Source organism: Peromyscus californicus, unplaced genomic scaffold (genome assembly GCF_007827085.1).
Source record: "Peromyscus californicus insignis strain IS unplaced genomic scaffold, ASM782708v3 Scaffold_6__1_contigs__length_162567912, whole genome shotgun sequence".
NCBI classification, from domain to species: Eukaryota; Metazoa; Chordata; class Mammalia; order Rodentia; family Cricetidae; genus Peromyscus; species Peromyscus californicus.
The window spans coordinates 90,292,833-90,312,999 of record NW_026294584.1 but is presented as its reverse complement, the minus strand read 5'-3'; positions in this window follow the sequence as shown (position 1 = coordinate 90,312,999).

The following is a 20,167-nucleotide window of genomic DNA, read 5'->3' as shown; positions in this document are numbered from 1 at the left end:
ATTACGCAATTGCTGCTGTAGCAGAGATCTGGGTACCACTTCCTTGGAACTACTTAGTAGCAATTCTCACTTAAAACCAATTTTTGGCAACTGGGTATGATGGCACTTCTTTAATCCCAGCACTCAGAATGTAGAATCAAGCAGGTATCTGTGAGTTCAAGGACAGCCTGGTCAACATAGCACTTTCCAGGCAAGCCATCACTGCATAGTGATTCCTAACCAAATGCTAGCAACAAAACAAAGAACAAAAACACTCATTCCTGTATTTGAACTTAACTTGTCATTCCTGCAAAAAGACAGAAGACACAGGAAGAATAAGGGATGATGAGTTTACTAACTGAAGGGAAGATAGAGTGTGTTCAGATACACTGTCAGAATAAAATCTAAGAATGAATTTCTCCTGAGCTTTTGTTTTCTACTGCTCAGTAGTAAGTTGGATTTGTTGATAGTTTGTGAACACGTTTGGAAAATATAACAAAAAATTTACTAATATTTCTATAATTCATAAGTGTGATTGGGGCAAGTTATGCAGGCACTTCTCCAGGGCTTACTGGGTTATCTATGGAGTGAAGATGGCAGTGAAGTTTTTCACTTGAAACAATAATGATTTCCTATCATGAGAAGATCTTAGAAATTACTAAAATATGTACGTTCCTGTTGAATGTAGATATCGATAATTGTGAACCAGTGACAGTGATAACTCTTATGATCCATTAAGTATTTCATTATGAAAGAGATTGCTTTCATTTTGATATTATCAGGTTGTTTTAAAATTTGTTCGAATAAGGAATTTGGGAATGTGAAGAGCATACTGATGACCCTGAAAATGTATGTCTGGAAAATCTCTAATGTCTGAAATATGTGGCTTCCATGAGACTGCAAATGTGATAAAAGTAAAGAACCTTTAGGGAAAAGGGTATTTTGTATTATTATGGTTCCTTAATTGTAGCTTAAGTTTTCCTGCCTGGCCCACAGTCAGGACAAATCTCTATCACCTGCCAGTCCCACAGCCCCTCAGACCCAACCAAGTAAACACAGAGACTTATATTGGTTACAAACTGTATGGCCGTGGCAGGCTTCTTGCTAACTGTTCTTATAGCTTTAATTAATCCATTTCCATTAATCTATACCTTGCCACATGGCTCGTGGCTTACCGGCATCTTCACATGCTGTTTCTCATCATGGCGGCTGGCAGTGTCTCTCTGACTCAGCCTTCCACTTCCCAGCTTTATTCTCCTCCTTGTCCCACCTACACTTCCTGCCTAGCCAATGGCCAATCAGTGTTTTATTTATTGACTAATTAGCAACACATTTGCCATACAGAACATCCCACAGCACTTAATAGAGAAAATTACCCTTTTTTGTGTTATGATGAATGGCAACAATAAACAGTACATGTAATATGCGGGGTAGCAGAGAATGGGGGTGGTTTGTTTTCTGTGCCAGATACAACATTGGCCATATGGGATTGGACAAATGTTGAATGAAAATATATTTTTGATGTCTAATAATGAAATATATCCAATGACCAAGCCAGGGCACATTTGCTAATCAAGAAAGAAGAATGTGGAAATAAAAATTGTCTTCTCTATGTGAAGTCAGAGAAGAAAATTACCAGAATGAGTACATGAATTTTAAAAATTTTAACTTAAAGTCAGAACCTTGGATGGTCATCCATCCTTTGAGAGCATGTGTCCCAAAACATTGCCTTATGCAACAGTAACAAGAAAGAGAGACAGACTATTTCATTGTAACGGTTGATGAAGGCAGCAAGGTAGCAGTGCTGCATATATCATTTCTAATATCATAAACTAAATTAATATCTGAAATCTTATGATTTCTCATAATCCATTCCTCCATTTCCTCAAAAAGACAGAATCAACAAACTTTTTCTTCTATATCCAGCCTGTCCTGAATTGTTAATATTTTCATCCTGTTAGAAACAGAACAAATCATTGAATTGTCTTGAATGGCTCAAAGAAAATATACATCAAAACTAGTTAGCATGCTGTTCTTTATTTCCCAATAACCCACCTCCAACATGCACACACACACACACACACACACACACACACACACACACACACACACAGAGGTTAAAATATTGATTAATGTTGAGCACTCAAAGAATCAAAGATTCAAAGACTAGGTAAATATACCTTGACTTGATGGACATTAATTATAAATTTCCTTCTTTGGTAGGCAACAACAGCTTTAGCTGTTTGGGATGTCTGTGTCCATAGAAACTAATATTGCCATTATCATCCTTATTTTTGACTCAGAATTAAGAGCTCTACATTAGCAAATAGTTGACATACAAATTGAGACACTTTTGAAAAACAGTAAGCTTCAGGTACCTGAAATTTTTTTTTTTTTCTCATAGGCCATGAAGGTCTAACAACACAGAGAGGGCTCCGAGGTGAAAGAAGAATATTAATGCTCAGTGAGTCCCTGAATTTACCGATGTTACTTCCAGAAGATAGGTGAAGCACAGATGACTCAGTAATAGCTGCATCACTGAAGAGCCCAATCTAGAATGTGTGAGGACCCACAAAAACCATGTCCTGGAGTTCCCTGCACAACTGACAGCAGCTTGCTGTAGAGTCTTGCCTTAGAAATTGTTACTTTTCTTATGGCCTTAGGGAGGGCTCTTGAGTATTTGTGAGTGGCACTGATTTCTGGATACACTCAATTGTCGTTCATGCCCTAGACGAATGATGTTTCATCTGTTTCCTGAGTCTTTTGAGTGTCATTCCTCCACCCAGAAAAGTTTGCAAAAGGGATCTACACAATGAGATCTACACACTGTTAAATATCCTATCATCTTTTGCCTAAACCTCTGCTTTCCCACATACTCTTGTTTTATATATGTATAAAAAGTATCCATAAAAATGTCTTCGTTTTTAATTCTTATCTGGTCTATGCCTGCAATTAACCATTTGATGTTAATTATGGGCTTTTTAGAAAGAGTAGTCTTAAGCCGATGGACACTTAAGTAACATCCTTCATGACACTAGTCAAGACATTGTCACTTCAACTGAGTGATCCTCAGCTACTGGTCTGTAGCTCTCTATGCTATGTGTATGCTTTAGACAATCCTTTGGCATCTGTGGAATAACTGGAAGTCTTCTCTTTCTTAAACTTGCTCTGCTCTGTCTTCACATAAACAGTTTCACATGGAACTCGTCTTTGCCTGACAAGCTTTCTCTTACTCCACTATTTTTTTTTCTGAATACACCAGTAAGTCATTTCCTTTGATAAACATACCATGATTCCATAAACCAGCTAGACATAAAATTCCTTCGACTGATGGTTTATGCAAGTTTCATAAGTATTTTTGATAATAAAACATGTATTTACGTCCCTTACAAGTTATCTGTCTATAGTTTACGTGTACGTTTTATTTGACTTCTACTAATTTATTTGTAAATACTAGTGAAATCTTAACTAGAAAAGCAGGTGGCCTGCCCACAGGCCTTCTCATCTCTCTCTCTCTCTCTCTCCTCTCCTAGAGCAAATCCTTCAGTCTCCTACCTAGAACTGTAACAGATTACCAGCTTCTTCCTCCCTTACACCCTGTGGATCCCATGGAACAGCCGATACTGACCTCCCTCCTTGAATGATCTCTGTACTCCAGCTTCCAACAACAGCAGGCATTCCCACCAAACCAAACAAAGACAAACTCAGAAACCAGCAACCTATACCTATAATCACCACATATCCAGATGCCTAGACACCAGCAAAAACAAACTAACCAAAAGAACAAAAAAACAAAATCAGTAACAGCCAGGACAATGTTCTCTAGCCAACCCAGCCTATCTTAGGAGGCCCTGACTATCCCAACATAGCTGAAGCTCAAGAAAAGGACCTTAAAACCAACTGTATGAAGACAACAGAGGTTAATGAAGAGGAAATGAATAACCCCTTTAAAGAAATCCAGGAAAATACAAATAAACAATTGGAGGAAATGAATAAGTCCCCTAAAGGAGAAGAAAAACAAAAGGTTGAAGAAAAGAAAACTATTCAGGACCTGAAAACAGAAATGGGAGCAATAAAGAAGACACAACTGAGGTAATTCTGGAAATAAGAATTAAGGAATTAGAACACGAACTACAGAGGCAAGATTCATCAACAGAATCCAAGAGATGGAAGAGGGAATCTTAAGCATTGATGATACAAGAAATGGATATGTCATTGAAATAAAATGTCAAATCTAAAAAATTCCTGACATAAAACATCTAGAAAATCTGGGACACTATGAAAGGAGCAAACATAAGCATACAAGGAATATATGAAGAAAAAGAATCCCATCTGAGGGGCCCAGAAAGTATTTTCAACAAAATCACAGAAAAAAATTTAAATCCTAATGAAGGAGATATCTATAAAGGAAAAAGAAGCATACAGAAGACAAAATACACTGGACAAGAAAAGGAAGTCCCCTTGACACAAAATAACCAAAACAGTAACCATAGAGAACAAAGAAAGCTGCAAGGGAAAAGGCCAAGTAGAGTATAAAGGCAAACCTATTAGAATTGCACCTGATGTTAATAGAGATCTTAAAGGCCAGAAATGACTGTATAGCAGTACTTTAGACTCTAAGAAATCAGACACAAGCCCGGACAACAATACTCAGCAAACATTCAATCATCATAGATGAAAAAAATAAGAAATTCCTTGACAAAACTAAAAATGAACACATCCACCCCCACAGAAGATGCTAGAAGAAAAAAATTCAAATCAAGAAGGTTAACTACACCCATGAATACACAGGAAATAAATAACAACACACCAGCAAAATGAATAGAATGGAAACCCAGACTCACATACATATCACCAACACTACCAACAACAACAACAAAATAACAGGAATAGACAATTATTGGTCATTGATATCTCTCAATATCAATGGTCTCAATTCCACAGTAAAAGACACAGATTAACAAAATCAATGGAAAAGTCAGATCAATCCTTCTGATGCATCCGAAAAATAAACCTCAGCAATAAGAACAGATATTACCTCAGGGCAAAAGGTTGGAAAGAGTTATCACAAGCAGATGGACATAAGAAGAAAGCTGGTATAGCCATTTAAATATCTCCCAAAATAGACTTCAAACCAAAACAGATCAAAAGAGATGGGAAAGGATAATACATTCTCAAAGCAAAAAAACAACAACAAATATTTCAATTTTTTGTTGTTGTAGTTATTGCCATAGTTTTTTAAGAAATTTTTTATTCATTTTACAAATCAACCACAGACGCCCCCTCTCATCTCTCCTCAGCTTCCTCCCTGCAGCCTTCCACCCTCAGCCCACACCCCATCCCCTCCTCCAAAGAGTTAAGGACTCCCATGGGGAGTCAGCAAAGCCTGCTACATTCAGTTGAGGCAGGTCCAAGCCCCTCCTTCTGCATCAAGGCTGTGCAAGGTATCCCACCATAGGTAGCAGGCTCCAAAAAGCCAGTTCATGCACCAGGGATAGATCCTACTCCCACTGCCTGGGACCCCTTAAACAGACCAAGCTACACAACTGTCTTGCTGTCTTGCTTAGTTTGGCTGTATCTGTAAGTTTCCCCATCATGATCTTGATGCCCCTTGCTCATAGAATCCCTCTTCCCTCTCTTCGACTGGAGCTTGGCCTGGAGCTTGGCTGTGGATCTCTGCGTCTGTTTCCATCAGGTTCTGGATGAGGGCTCTTCCCCAAACATAAGGACACATATCACTACTTCTTCTCAAACCACATATTAACCATCAAACACTAATAGTGGGAGACTTTAATATCCCACTATCCTCAAAGGACAAAAATAAAATAAAATAAAAAAAGAAAGACTGGAGCTAACAGATATTATAGACCAAATGGAATGTAGTTGAAGACTAGATAGTTATAATTATGGTTTTCCTTGGTTATGATAAAAGATAAATTAGATATAAAATTTTAGACTCTCAAAATGTATGATAGATAAAATTTTTTTTATTTTACAAAATACAAATAGACTAGATATTGTAACTGTAATTCGTGAAAGATATATGCAATTTTACTAAAACTTTCCTTTTGTTTAGAAAGAAAGGGGGAAGTAAGGGGGAATGTTCTTTTGTACACTGTGAAAATATTTTGCTCTGTTTGGTTGATAAATAAAGCTGTTTGGCCAATGATGAGGCAGAATAGGGTTGGGTGAGATATTCTAACTAGAGAGGAGGAAGGTGAAAGGCAGAACAGAGGAGAAGCTGCCAGCAACCACCATGAGAATCAAGATGTAAAGCCATAGGTAAGCCACGAGGCAAAGTATAGATCTATAGAAATGGATTAATTTAAGATGTAAGATCTAACTAGTGAGAAGCCTGAACCAATAGCCCATACAGTTCTTAATTAATATAAGCCTCTGTGTGTTCATTTGGGACTCAGTGGTTGTGGGACTGTGAGGACATGGGAGCTGGGTGGGCACAGGAAAATTTTTAGCACACTACCAGATATTTACAGATTAAAACTGGATATCAATAACAACAGAAACAATAGAAAGCTTACAAACACCAAATGCAAAATAGGAAATCTCTACTTAATGAAAAATTTGTCAAGACAGATATAAGAAATAAAGTAAAGATTTTTCTAGAATTTGAAAAAAATAATACACAGCATATCCAAACTTATATGCTAGAATGAAAGCAGGGGTAAGAGGAAGGTTGATAACATTAAGTGCCTCCATTAAAAAAGATGTAGCAACACCTGAAAGGTCTAGAACAAAAGGAAGTAATCACACCCAAGAGGAGTAATCATACCCACACCCAACAGGTGTAGCTGACAAAAAATAATAGAACTGAGAGCTGAAATCCATAAAATAGAAACAAAGTGAATATAAAGAATCATGAAACAAATAGCTGGTTCTTGAAGAAAATCTACATGTAGATAAACTCTTATTCAAAACACAGAGAATAACAAAATTAATAAAATCAAAAACAAAAAGGGGGACGTAATAACAGACATCAATGAATTCCAGACAACCTTAAGGACATATTTTAAAAACTTGTATTACACCAAATTGGAAAATGTGAAATAAAAGGATAATTTCCTAAATAGGTAGCATTTATCAAAGTTGAATCAAGATCAGGTAAACAACTTAAAGAGACCTCTAACAACTAAAGAAACAGAAGCAGTCATTAACAGCTACCAATTAAAAAAGCCCTCAGCCAGACAGATTTAGCATACAATTCTACTAGACTTTTAAGAAGACTTAACACCAATGCTCTTCAAATCATTTCTCAAAATAGAAACAAAAGGAACTCTGCTCAATTCATTTTATAAGACCACATTTATCGAGATACTCAAACTACATAAAGGACCAACAAAGATAGTTACAGAACAATTTCCCTTATGGAAAACTTTCAGTAAAATACTTCCAAGCCAATTACAAGAACACATCAAAAGATCATCCACAATGATAAAGTAGGCTTTTTCCTAGAGATGCAAGCATGGTTCAATTATGAAAATCTATAAATATAATCCACCATACAAACAAACTACGAAAAAAAACAAAAAACAAAACACATGATCATCCCATTAGGTACTGAAAAAACCTAGACAAAATCCAACATCCCTTCATGCTAATTGTCATGGAAAGACTCGGGATACAAGGGACATACCTAAACATAACAAAGCCAATATATAGCATACTTATAGCCAATATCAAATTAAATAGAAAGAGACTCAAAGCAATTCTACTAAAATCAGGCACAAGACAAGGCTGTTAATGCTCTCCATACCTATACAATATAGTACTTCAAGTCTTAGCTAGGACACTAAAACAACTAATGGAGGAGATCAAGGTATAAAAACTGGAAAGGAAGACAAAGAAACATTATTTCCAGATGACAAGATACTATACTAAGTGACCCTCACAATCCTACTAGGGAACTCCTATAGCTAATAAACTCATTCAGCAAAGTGACTGGATACAAGATCAACTAAAAACAAAAAACAAAAATCAAACAAACAAACAAAAAAACAACAATCAGTATCGCTCCTGTATACAAATGACAAACAGAGAAAGAAAGAAATCAGGGAAACATCTTTCACAATAGCCTCAAATAACAAACTATCTTGGGGTAACTATAATCAAGCAAGTGAAACACTTCTTTTTTTATACAAAATTGTTTAGTGAAATTTTATTTAAGTGGTTCCTTTTTATTTTATAGTTAATTTAATTTTACATTATCAGTCACGGATTCCCCTGTCTTCCCTCCTCCCAACCCCCAGCCTTTCCCCCCAATCCTCTCCCCATTCCACCTCCTCCAATGCAAGGTCTCCCCTGGGGATTCAGCCCAGCCTGGTAGATTCAGTTGAGGCAGGTCCAGTCCCCTCCTCCCCACACCAAAGCTGAGCAAAATGTCTCAGCATAGGCCCTAGGTTCCAGAACGACAGCTCATGCACTAAGGACAGGTCCTGGTTCCACTGCCTGGAGGCCTCCTAAATAGTTCAAGGTAATCCACTGTTTCACTTATCCAAAGGGCATGATCCATTTCCATGGGGGCTCCTCAGCTATTGGTTAGTAGTTCATGTGTTTCCACTAGATTGGCTATTTGTCCCTGTGTTTTTTCCAATCATGGTCTCAATATCTCTTGCTCATATAATACCTCCTCTCCCTTGCCTGTTGGACTCCTGGAGCTCCATCTGGGGCTTGGCCATGAATCTCTGCATCTACTTCCATCAGTCACTGGATGAGAATTCCATCATGACAGTTAGGGTGTTTGGCCATCAGATCACCAGAGTAGGTCAGCTTGGGCTTTCTTTCAACCATTGTAAGTGGTCTAAAGTGGAGGTATTTTTGTGATTTCTGGGGACCTCTCTAGCACTTCGCTTCTTCCTGATCCCATGGGGTCTTCATTTATCATGGTATTTCTTTCCTTGTTCTCCCACTCTTTTCCTGATTCAGCTGGGACCTCATGCTCCCCTAAGCTCTCTTTCCTCTGACCCTTGCCCACCATTACCCCCAACATATTCAGGTTGCTTATGTAGAACTCATCCATTTCTCTGTCATTGGGTGATCTCTATGTCTTTCTTAGGGTTCTCTTCACTAGATAACCTCCCTGGATTGTGAGTTGCAGTCTGGTTATCCTTTACTTTACATCTATTATCCACTTATGAGGAAGTACATACCATGTTTGTCTTTCTGAGTCTGGGTTATCTCACTCAGGATGGATTTTTCTAGTTCTATTCATTTGCCTGCAAACCTCATGATGTCATTGTTTTTCTCTGCTGAGTAGTACTCCATTGTGTATATGTACCACATTTTATTTATCCATTTTTCAGGTGAAGGGCATCTAGGTTGTTTCCAGATTCTGGCTATTACAAATAATGCTGTTATGAACATAGTTGAGCATGTGTCCTTGGGGTATGTTTGAACATTCCTTTCGTATATGCCCAAGAGTGGTATAGCTGGATCTTGGGGGAGATTGATTCCCAATTTTCTAAGAAAGTGCCATATTGGTTTCCAAAGTGGTTGTACAAGTTTGCATTCCCACCAACAATGTAGGAGTGTTCCCCTTGCTCCACATCTTTTCCAGCATATGCTGTCTTCAGTGTTTTTGATCTTAGCCATTCTGACAGGTCTAAGATGGTATCTCAGAGTTGTTTTGATTTGCATTTCTCTGATGATTAAGGATGTTGAGAAATTCCTTAAATGTCTTTCAGCCATTTGAGCTTCTTCTGTTGAGAATTCTCTATTTAGCTCTATAGCCCATTTTTTAATTTGACTGTTAGGTGTTTTGATGCCTAATTTCTTGAGTTCTTTATATATTGTGGATATCAGCCCTCTGTCAGATGTGGGGGTTGGTGAAAATCTTTTCCCATTCTGTAGGCTGTCATTTTGTCTTGTTGACCATGTCCTTTGCCCTACAAAAGCTGCTCAGTTTCGAGGTCCCATCTATTAATTTTTTCTCTAGGGTCTGTGCTACTGGTGTTATATTTAGGAAGTGATCTCCTTTGCCAATGTGTTAAAGACTATTTCCTACTTTCTCTTCTGTCAGATTCAGAGTAACTCGATTTATGTTGAGGTCTTTGATTCACTTGGACTTAAGTTTTATGCACAGTGACAGATGATAGAGGTCTATTTGTAGCCTTCTACATGTTGACATCCATTTATGCCAGCGCCATTTGTTGAAGACGCTTTCTTTTTTCCATTGTACAGTTTTGGCTTCTTTGTCAAAAATTGTATGTTCATAGGTGTGTGGATTAATGTCAGGGTCTTCAGTTTGGTTCAATTGGTCCACATATCAGGTTTTATGCCAGTACCAAGCTGTTTTTATTACTGTAGCTCTATAGTAGAACTTGAAGTCAGGGATTGTGATGCCTCCAGAGGTTGTTTTACTATACAGGATTGTTTTGGCTATCCTGGGTTTTTTGTTTTTCCATATAAAGTTGAGTATTGTTCTTTCCAGGCCTGTGAAGAACTGTTTTGGGATTTTGATGGGGATTGCATTGAATCTGTAGATTGCTTTTGGTAAGATTGCCATTTTTACTATGTTAAACCTGCCTATCCATGATCATTGGAGATCTTTCCATTTTCTGACATCTTCTTCAATTTCTTTTTTTCAGGGACTTAAAGTTCTTGTCATACAGGTCCTTCACTTGCTTAGTTACAGTTACCCAAGGTATTTTATGTCATTTGTGGCTATTGTAAAGGGTGATATATCTCTGATTTTCTTCTCGGCCTGTTTGTCATTTGTATATAGGAGGGCTACTGATTTTTTTTTTTTTAGTTAATCTTGTATCCTGTTACATTGTTTAAGGTGTTTATAAGCTGTATGAGTTCCTTGGTGGAATTTTTGGGGTTACTTATGTATACTATCATGTCATCTGCAAATAGCAAAAGCTTCACTTCTTCCTTTCCAATTTGTATTCCCTTGATCTTCCTTATGTTGTCTTATTCCTTTGGCTAGAACTTCAAGTACTATATTGAATAAGTATGGGGAGAGTGGACATCCTTGTCTTGTTCCTGATTTTAGTGGAATCACTTTGAGTTTCTCTCCATTTTCTTTGATGTTAGCTGTTGGCTTGATGTAAATTGTCTTTATTATGTTTACGTATGTTCCCTGTATTCCTGATCTCTCCAAGACCTTTATCATGAAGGATTTTTGTCAAATGACTTTTCAGCATCTAGTGAGATGGTCATGTGCTTTTTTCCTTCATTTTGTTTATGTGGTGTATTACATTGACAGACTTTCATATGTAGAACCACCCTTGCATCCCTGGGATGAAGCCTACTTGTTCATGGTGGATAATTGTTTTGATGTGTTCTTGGAGTCTGTTTGCCAGTATTCTATTGAGTATTTTTGCATCAATGTTCATGAGGGAGACTGGTCTGTAGTTCTCTTTTCCCAGCCTTTTATTCATTGGTAGTGTCTGTCTTTGAATTTGAGGTGTGTTTCTTGTATGCAACGGAAAGTTGGGTACTGCTTTCTTATCCATTCTGTTAGCCTTTGTCTTTTTATAGGTTTATTAAGTCCATTGATATTAAGGGATATTAATGACTAGTGATTGTTCATTCTTGTTAACTTTTGGTGGTACTGTGTGTGTGCTTCTCTTCTTTGGGGTTTCCTGCTCTGTGGTTATCTGTTTGGCTGTGTTTTCATGGGTGTATCTGATTTTCTTAGGTTGGAATTTTTCTTCTAGTGTTTTCTGTAGGGCTGGGTTTATGGATAAGTATTGTTTAAATCTGTTTTTTTCTTGGAATGTCTTGTTCACCCTGTTTATGATGATTGAAAGTTTTGCTGGGTATATTAGTGGAGGCTGGCATCCATGGTCTCTTAGTGTCTGCATTAATCTGTCCAGTTCCTTCTGGCTTTCAAAGTCTCCATTGAGAAATCGGGTGTTATTCTGATGGGTTTGCCTTTTCTAAGTCACTTGACCTTTTTCCTTTGCTGCTCTTAATATTCTTTCTTTATTCTGTACGTTTAATTGTTTAATTATTATGTGGTGATGGGACTTTTTGGGGGAGTCTAGTCTGTTTGGTGTTCTATAGGCTTCCTGTATCTTCATAGGCATTTCCTTCTTTAAGTTGGGAAAGTTTTCTTCTATGATCTTGTTGAATATATTTTCTGTGCCCTTGAGTTGGTATTCTTCTCCTTCCTCTATCCCTATTATTCTTAGGTTTGGTCTTTTCATGGTGTCCCAAATTTCTTGGACATTTTGTGTTATGAGTTTTTTGGCTTTGGTATTTTCTTTGACTGACAAATCTATTTCCTCTATTGTATCCTCTACACGAGAGAACCTCTCTTCCATCTCTTGTATTGCATCAGTGATTGTCATTGTATATAGGAGGGCTACTGATTTTTTGGAGTTAATCTTGTATCCTACTTGCATCTGTGTTTCCTGTTAGTTTACTCAGATTTTCTATTTCCAGCATTCCCTCTGTTTGTGTCTTCTTCATTGTTTCTATTTCCCTTTTCGTGTCTTGAACTGTTTCCCTCACCTGTTTCATTGCTTTTTCATGGTTTTCTTTAAGGGATTTATTGATTTCTTCCAATTTTTATTTGTCTTTTTCTCTGTTTCTTTATTGATTTCTTCCCATTTTTTGTTTGACTTTGTCTCAATTTCTTTATTGATTTCCTCCACTTTTTTGTTCTTCTTTTCCTCAATTGCATTTTTCATTTTTTTCTTTAAAGTCCTCTAGCATCTTCATGATGATATTCTTAAGGTTGCTTTCTTCTGCTTCTTCTACCTTGTGATGTTCAGGTCTTGTTGTTGGAGGATGGCTAGTTTCTGGTGATGCTGTATTGCTCTTTATGTTGTTGTATGTGCTTCTGTCTTGACATCTACCCATCTCCTCATCTAATAGGTATAAGAGGTGTCTCTGTCTGAGGGAATTGCTGTTGGTACACTCTGTACTTGTGTCTGTGTCTCAGGGGGCCTTTCTGGGCCTAATATTAGCTCTTGGTCTAACTGGACCAGGCAGCTTCTGTGTCTCAGAGAGCTGCTCTTGGGTCAACCAAAGCTATTTGATTCTGTGACTCACAGATTTGTTCTTGGTCTTATCAGGGCTCTTGGTCCAGTCAGAGTTCACAGATTCTGTGTTTTAGGAAGCCTCTCTTGGTCCAATGAGAGGTGGCAGATCCTACTTCTCAGAAAGCCACTCTTGGTCTAATGATGACTGGCAGATTCCCTGTCTCCTGAGGTTACTCTTTATCCAATGACAGCTCTTTGTCCAAAGAGAGCTCTCTCTCTAGGCCCAATGAGAGCTCTCTCTCTGGGCCATATGAGAGCTGGGGGTTGGTTTCCAAACCTCAGGAAGTGGCGGGGGTGGGCATGTAGATTACAGGGTCCACTGGGGGGTCTTGGAGAAGGGGAACCTTCCCGCAAGAGCCCAGCCAGCTGGCCAGCAACCAGGACTGAGTTTGGCAGCTGATCCCTGGGAAAGGCTGGGACCAAGAAGTGGGTCCTAGAGTCAGTCATCCCTGGATATGAACAGTCACCGTCAAATACTTGTATGATAAAAAATAATCAAGTCTTGGAAGAAAGAATTTGAAGAGGATATCAGAAGATGAAAATATCTTCAATGCTCATTGATTGGTAGGATTAACATAGTGAAAATGGTCATCCTTCCAATAGCAATCTGCATATTCAATACAATCCTTATCAAAATCCAAATGTAATTGGAAATATAGGAGATATATATATATATATATATATATATATATATATATATATATATGTGTGTGTGTGTGTGTGTGTGTGTGTGTGTGTGTGTGTGTGTGTGTGCTAAAACAATCCAAAAAAATTCTGGAGCTCTCATCATCCCTGAATTTAAGTTTTACTACAGAACTATAGTAATAAAAATTGTGGTATATTGGCATAAAAACAGCCATAGTGAATATGGGAAGAGAAGTGAAGACTCAGACATAAATCCATACACTTAAGGACACTTGATTTTTGATAAAGTAGTCATAAGCATACATAGGAAAAATACAGCATCTTCAACAATAGGTATTGGTCAAACTGGAAGTCTGCATATAGAAGAATGTAAATGTGTTCATACTTATCACTGTGCACAAAACTCAAGGTCAAATAGATCAAAGACCTCATTATAAAACTGTATACATTGAACCTGGTAGAAAAGAAAAGGGTTAATAGCCTTGCCCTCATTGTTCCAAGAAAAGATCCGAACAGAACACCAATAGCACAGGCAGTCAAATCAATAATTAATAAATGGGACCCTGTAAAGCTGAAACTTCTGTAATACAAAGGATAATGTCATTAAGACAAAGAAGCAACTTATAAAGTAGAAAAAGATTTTACTAACCCCACTTCTAACAGAGAACTAATATACAAAATATATAAGGACCCCAAGAAATTAGCTATCAAGAAACTAAATAATTCAATTTAAAAATGGGGTATAGATTTAAACAGAGAATTCTCAGTAGAGGAATCTCAAATGGATGAGAAGCACTTAAAGACATGTTCAGTACCCTTATTCATTTGGGAAATGCAAATTAAAATTATTTTAAGATTCCATCTTACACCTGTCAGAATGGATAAGATCAATAACCCAAGGGATAGCTCATGCTGGCAAGGATATGGAACATTTCTCTATTGCTGGTGGGAGTGCATACTTGGGGAGCCTCCATGGAAATCAATACAGCAGTTCTTCAGAGAACTGGGAACCAATCTACCTCATGATCTGGCTATACCACTCTTGGGAATATATCAAAAGTATGCTACCATGAAGTCACTTGCTTAATTATGTTTATTGTGGCTTTATTCATAATATCCAGACACTGTAAATGATGTGGATGCCCCTCAAACAATGAATGGATAAAGAAAATGTGGTATATTTATGTAATGGAGCATTGTTAAAAAAAATGGAATCATGAAATTTGCAGGCAAATAGATAGAACTAGAAAAATATCATTCTGAGTGAGGTAACCCAACTCATGAAGACAAATACAGCATGCATTCACTTTTTTAAGCAGAGAAAATAAGGAGTATGTATTTTTTATTTTTAATTTTTTGGAATTTTTTTTAATTTTTATTTTTATTTTACAATATAATTCAGTTCTACATATCAGCCACGGATTCCCTTGTTCTCCCTGCTCCGGCCTCCCTCTTGTTCCCCCCAGCCCACCCCTCATTCCCACCTCCTCCAGGGCAAAGCCTCCCCCGCGGACTGAGATCAAGCTGGTAGGCTCAGTCCAGGTAGGTCCATTCCTCTCCTCCCAGGCCGAGCCAAGCGATCCTGCATAGGCCCCAGGTTTCAAACAGCCAACTCATGCAATGAGCACAGGACCTGGTCCCACTGCCTGGATGCCTCCCAAACAGATCTGTTTGGGAATATTTTTTATTCATTTCACATACCAATCACAGATCATGGTGGGAGGAAGGAAGAGAGTGGGATCTGTGATTGATATGTATTGGTATGTATTTTAAGTATTTATTAACCATTAAGTAAATCATAACCAAACTGTAATCTGTAGTCATAGAGAGGTTAGGTAAAGAGGAAGGTTCTAGGGAAGATGCAAATAAATAAATTTTGCTGGTGGACTGGGGGTGGATGGGGACTGGAAAAGGATGGATCAGTTGGGGTTGGGAAATGGGATGAAGAGAGAGAGTACAGGAAGAGACAATTGGAATTGAGGCACATTTGGAGGGCAGTGTGGAAACCTAATGTAGTCAAACCTCTTGGATTTTATGAGAATGATCCTAGTGAACACTCCTAGTAATGGGGATATGGAGTCTGAACTTGCCATGTCTTGTAGGCAGGCAAGTTTCCCAGTGGTGAGACTTTGTTGCATTTGGTTGAGTTGTTGGCTCTGGGGGTCCTGTGCAGATCCCCAAACAACCCTGAGTGATGCTAGAAGAAAAATTTGTTCTCTACAAACTGACAGTGGGGGTCCCATTGCTGGGGACAACATCCTCACAGCTCACTAAACATAGTGAGATCAGATGGTGCCTGCATGGAGCCTTCAATCCTATTTTCCAGTCTCTCTGGTACACGAAGGTACTCTGTAGGATACTGAAAGAAAATCATGGACATCAATCCAGCCAAAACCTTTAACCTACACTCTATCCTGTCTGCAACATATTTTGGGACAATGGTGGCACAGAATTTGAGGTCCTGGATAACCAGTGTCTGATTTAACTTGAGGCCCATAAGAGGGAGCCCATGATAGACATTGGAAACTGGATAGGTTAGAGCATGGGACTCTTAATCTCAGGGTTATGGGTTTGAGTCTCATGTTGGATGCCACTTGTAGCTGGAGTTTTCCTGTGTCCACCCAGCTCCTGCACCTGCTCAGACCCAAGTAAACACAGAGAGACTTATAATGTATAAACTGTATGGCCGTGCCAGGCTTCTTGCTATCTAGTTCTTATATCTTAAAATAACCCAGTTCTATAAATCTATACCTTACCATGTGGCTTGTGGCTGACCAGTATCTTTAAATCTTACTTCTCATGGCAACGTCTGGCAGCGTCTCCTGACTCCACCTTCCACTTTCTAGAATTCTCTCTGCTTATCCCACCTATACTATACTGCCTGCCTGCCTACTGGTGAACCAGCATTTTATTTATCAGTCAGAGCAACACATTCACAGTATAGAGAAAGACATCCCCAGCAACAACCAAACACAATTGATCTTAAAAAGAAAATCAATGAAATGATTTTTAATGATATTTTTAAATACTTATAGATTGGTACCTTGTCCAATCAGCAACAAGGAGGCTTCCTCTGGCAGCAGATGAGAGCAAATATTGAGACACACAGCCAGGTATTATATGGAGAGAGTGTCTAAATTAGAGATCTCCATTGGGTCCCTACCCTCGGAGCTCAGAGAATCCCACAGGAATAGGGCACAGAAAGATTGTAGGAGTCAGAGGGGATGGAGGATACCAAGAGAGCATGGCCCACAGAATCAACTAAACAGAGTGCATGCAGGCTGACAGAGCTGAAGAGGCAAAGATGGAGCCTATCAGGGTCTGCACCATGTCATTTCCTTGTATATTGCAACTGTTAGTTTGGTGTTTGTGCAGGACTTCTAACTGTGGGAACAGGTGTCTTTGACTCTTCTGGATCCTCGTGGGACTCTTTTCCTTCCTGTTGAATTTTTTCTCCAACTTCAGTTGTAAGGGCTTTTGCCTTGTCTTACTGTAGTTTGATTCATCATGTTTGGTCTTTCTCTCTTGGCAGCCTGCTCTTTTTTGAGGGGGAGTTTTTCTGGGGACAAGGGAGGAAGGGGAGATTTGGGAAAAATGAAGGAAGGTGAAACTGTGGTCATGATGTATTGTATAAGAGAAGAATATATTTTCAGTAAAGATATTAAATAAATAAAGTAAATAATTAAAAGATGGTTTTAAGCCACCCTCTCCTCAACACATCTTTTCACATGTTCATATCCAAGACTAGTGGACAGTATGGCCAGAGAACCTGATAGGCAAATTCAACCCCTCATGACATCATGGGAGAAATTACTTTTTAATACTGAATTATTTTGTCTCTTGCAATGTATACATAATGATGCCAATCTGGCTGCCTTACTGTAGTCCTTAACTAGCAGAAATTCAGGACGCAAGTTCTTAAACTAACAAAGCACAGATTTTTCTCTCAAAATATGTCTTTGCTTCCCCATCTCTTGTTTACATCTTTCAACTTATCCTTCCTGGAGACGCAGTTGTGTTAAAACAAACACTCTCTTTTTTAAAAAAATAAAGTTCCTTCCTTCTTTTCTTCTTCTCTTCTCTTCTCTTCTCTTCTCTTCTCTTCTCTTCTCTTCTCTTCTCTTCTCTTCTCTTCTCTCTCTCTCTCTCTCTCTCTCTCTCTCTCTCTCTCTCTCTCTCTCTCTCTCTCTCTCTCTTTCTTTCTTCTTGACAGGGTCTAATAGCCCAGGTTAGCCTCACTTTTGCTAACTAATTCTGACTTGGAATTCATGGTATATATCTCCTTCTCAGGTATACACCATTAGGACAGGAATAAAAAGTCTTAATAACTTTCCTAACTCATCAATATCCATTTGATGGCCATTTCTAGAATTTTACATTCATGGAAATAATATTTTTGAGTCACTATTGTAATTCTCCCTTATTGTGCCTTTAATGTCTATCTTTATAATATTCTTACTTTTTCAATGTTATGCATATATATATATATATGTGTGTGTGTGTGTGTGTGTGTGTGTGTGTGTGTGTGTGTGTGTGTGTGTCACATATGTAAATCACTTGCATACCTGGGGCCCACAGGGGACAGGAGGCATCAGATCTGGAACTGGAGTTACAGATATTGGGGAACCACAATGTGGGTGTTGAGAACTGAATCCAGGTACTCTACAAGAGCAACAAATGCTCTTGACTCCTGAGATACTTCACCAGTCCTTTCAATTTCTGTGTCAGTATATTTGATGGTTTTCAGATTTATATAAAGTTTCAACTTAGTGACTTTCCTCAGTTAATGTATTTGAGTACATGAACATCTAACAATGCCACTACTAAATATGTAGAACCCTTGACTTTTAATAGAAACGCATTATAAGAAAATGGCAGGGGATGTTGGCTACAGCATATTATTTATGTATTTAACCACATTTAGTTAAGATTCTTCTTTTTATTAAAAGATAAGAAGTGGCAAAATTATTTTTAGTCTCCTTATTTTCTATCTAGATAGCATGGATGTCTTAGACCATTGGAGCCTTTGGATCATACTTCATGTACACACTCACCTGTGCCTTTTGCTGAACCATGCTACTATGTAAATCTGATATAATCCAAGTCCTACTACATGTATTTGGCTATCATTACGGCTTCAGGTTATGAACTGACTGAAAAAAATGCAAATTAAGACGTATCTTAATAAGATTTAGTTGCAAATACTTTTTTCTCCTTGTAAGCCCATCTCTTTTAAAAGCTCTAATGATATAAACACCATAAAAGGAGGGCAATTGGGTTCAAGTGGGGACCATGTGCTCAATTAGTAGGGATATTTTTTAAAGCTTCCCAGTATTCTTACACCAAGAGTGTTTTATTAAATGGGTTATTTTAGTTTTAATGGCTGAAATATTTCTGGGTTTCTAGAGCATATTGAGTTCTTAAGAGCTCCTTGGAGAGGATGAGTGACCTTTACCATCAAAGCACTAAATGAGAACACCATTGACATAGCTTTATTAACATAAAGCAAATTTAGAAGCCAGATTTTTAAAAGGGCATGGAATTGGCCTAATGGAAAAAGCCAAGAGTGAGTCCTTGTATAATTTCCCCATGTGTTGTAGAGAATGCAGATCAACTGGAGTGAGTCTAAATTCATTGTGGAGAAATATGCACCAAACGGAGCATAGGATTATGAAAATGGACATCATTTTGAAGGCTTCATCCCAGCAACGCATACAGTGTGTGGCTTTAAATTCCAACCAGTAGTAATGGCACAATAGTGACTGATGCCATGTTAAACATCTCTTACTAAGTGACCAATGAATGAAATCCAATACAGGTGACTGTAGATAATACAGTTTAAATCACTTCCTTGTATATATCAGGTATTACGTTATATAAAATCAGGATGATGTTTTTGGGAAAACTGAGTGGCCACTTTACCAACAATTACTATATATTATATAAAATACATAAAATGTGACAGTGTAGAAATAAATAATATAACAGGTGTTATAACATTAACAAGTAAGAGTCTCTTAATTTATCAACCCTTTCCATGACAATTATAGTGTTATTGCATGGGTGTGCTCCTTCACACACATGGCTAAACATTGATGGTTTGACTCAATCTGTATTATTGTGTTTACTAAGAAAATATCTTGTGAATAGTGAACAATTTCTGCATATCCCACCTCTTTCTTTCTTTTTCCCTTGATTCAGTTCAGTTTTGATTCTTTTGAAACACCATCTTAACTCAGTGACTTGCATCATAATCCTGCCTAACAACGACAGAGATTATAGACATGTACTACCATGCTCACTTGAGAATATATATTTTAAATTAAGAATTCTACAAAGTTCTATTGATTCACACTTGGCAATTTTATTGCACACATATAACCTGAACTTGGAAATTATTTTTCTGGTTTGCAATCATTTAAATATGTTAGAAAACCCAAATTACTCTTTTTACCTATTAAGACTGTATTAGTTGCTGGACAGTGGTGGCACATGCCTTTAATCCCAGCACTCAGGAGGCAGAGCAAGGAGGA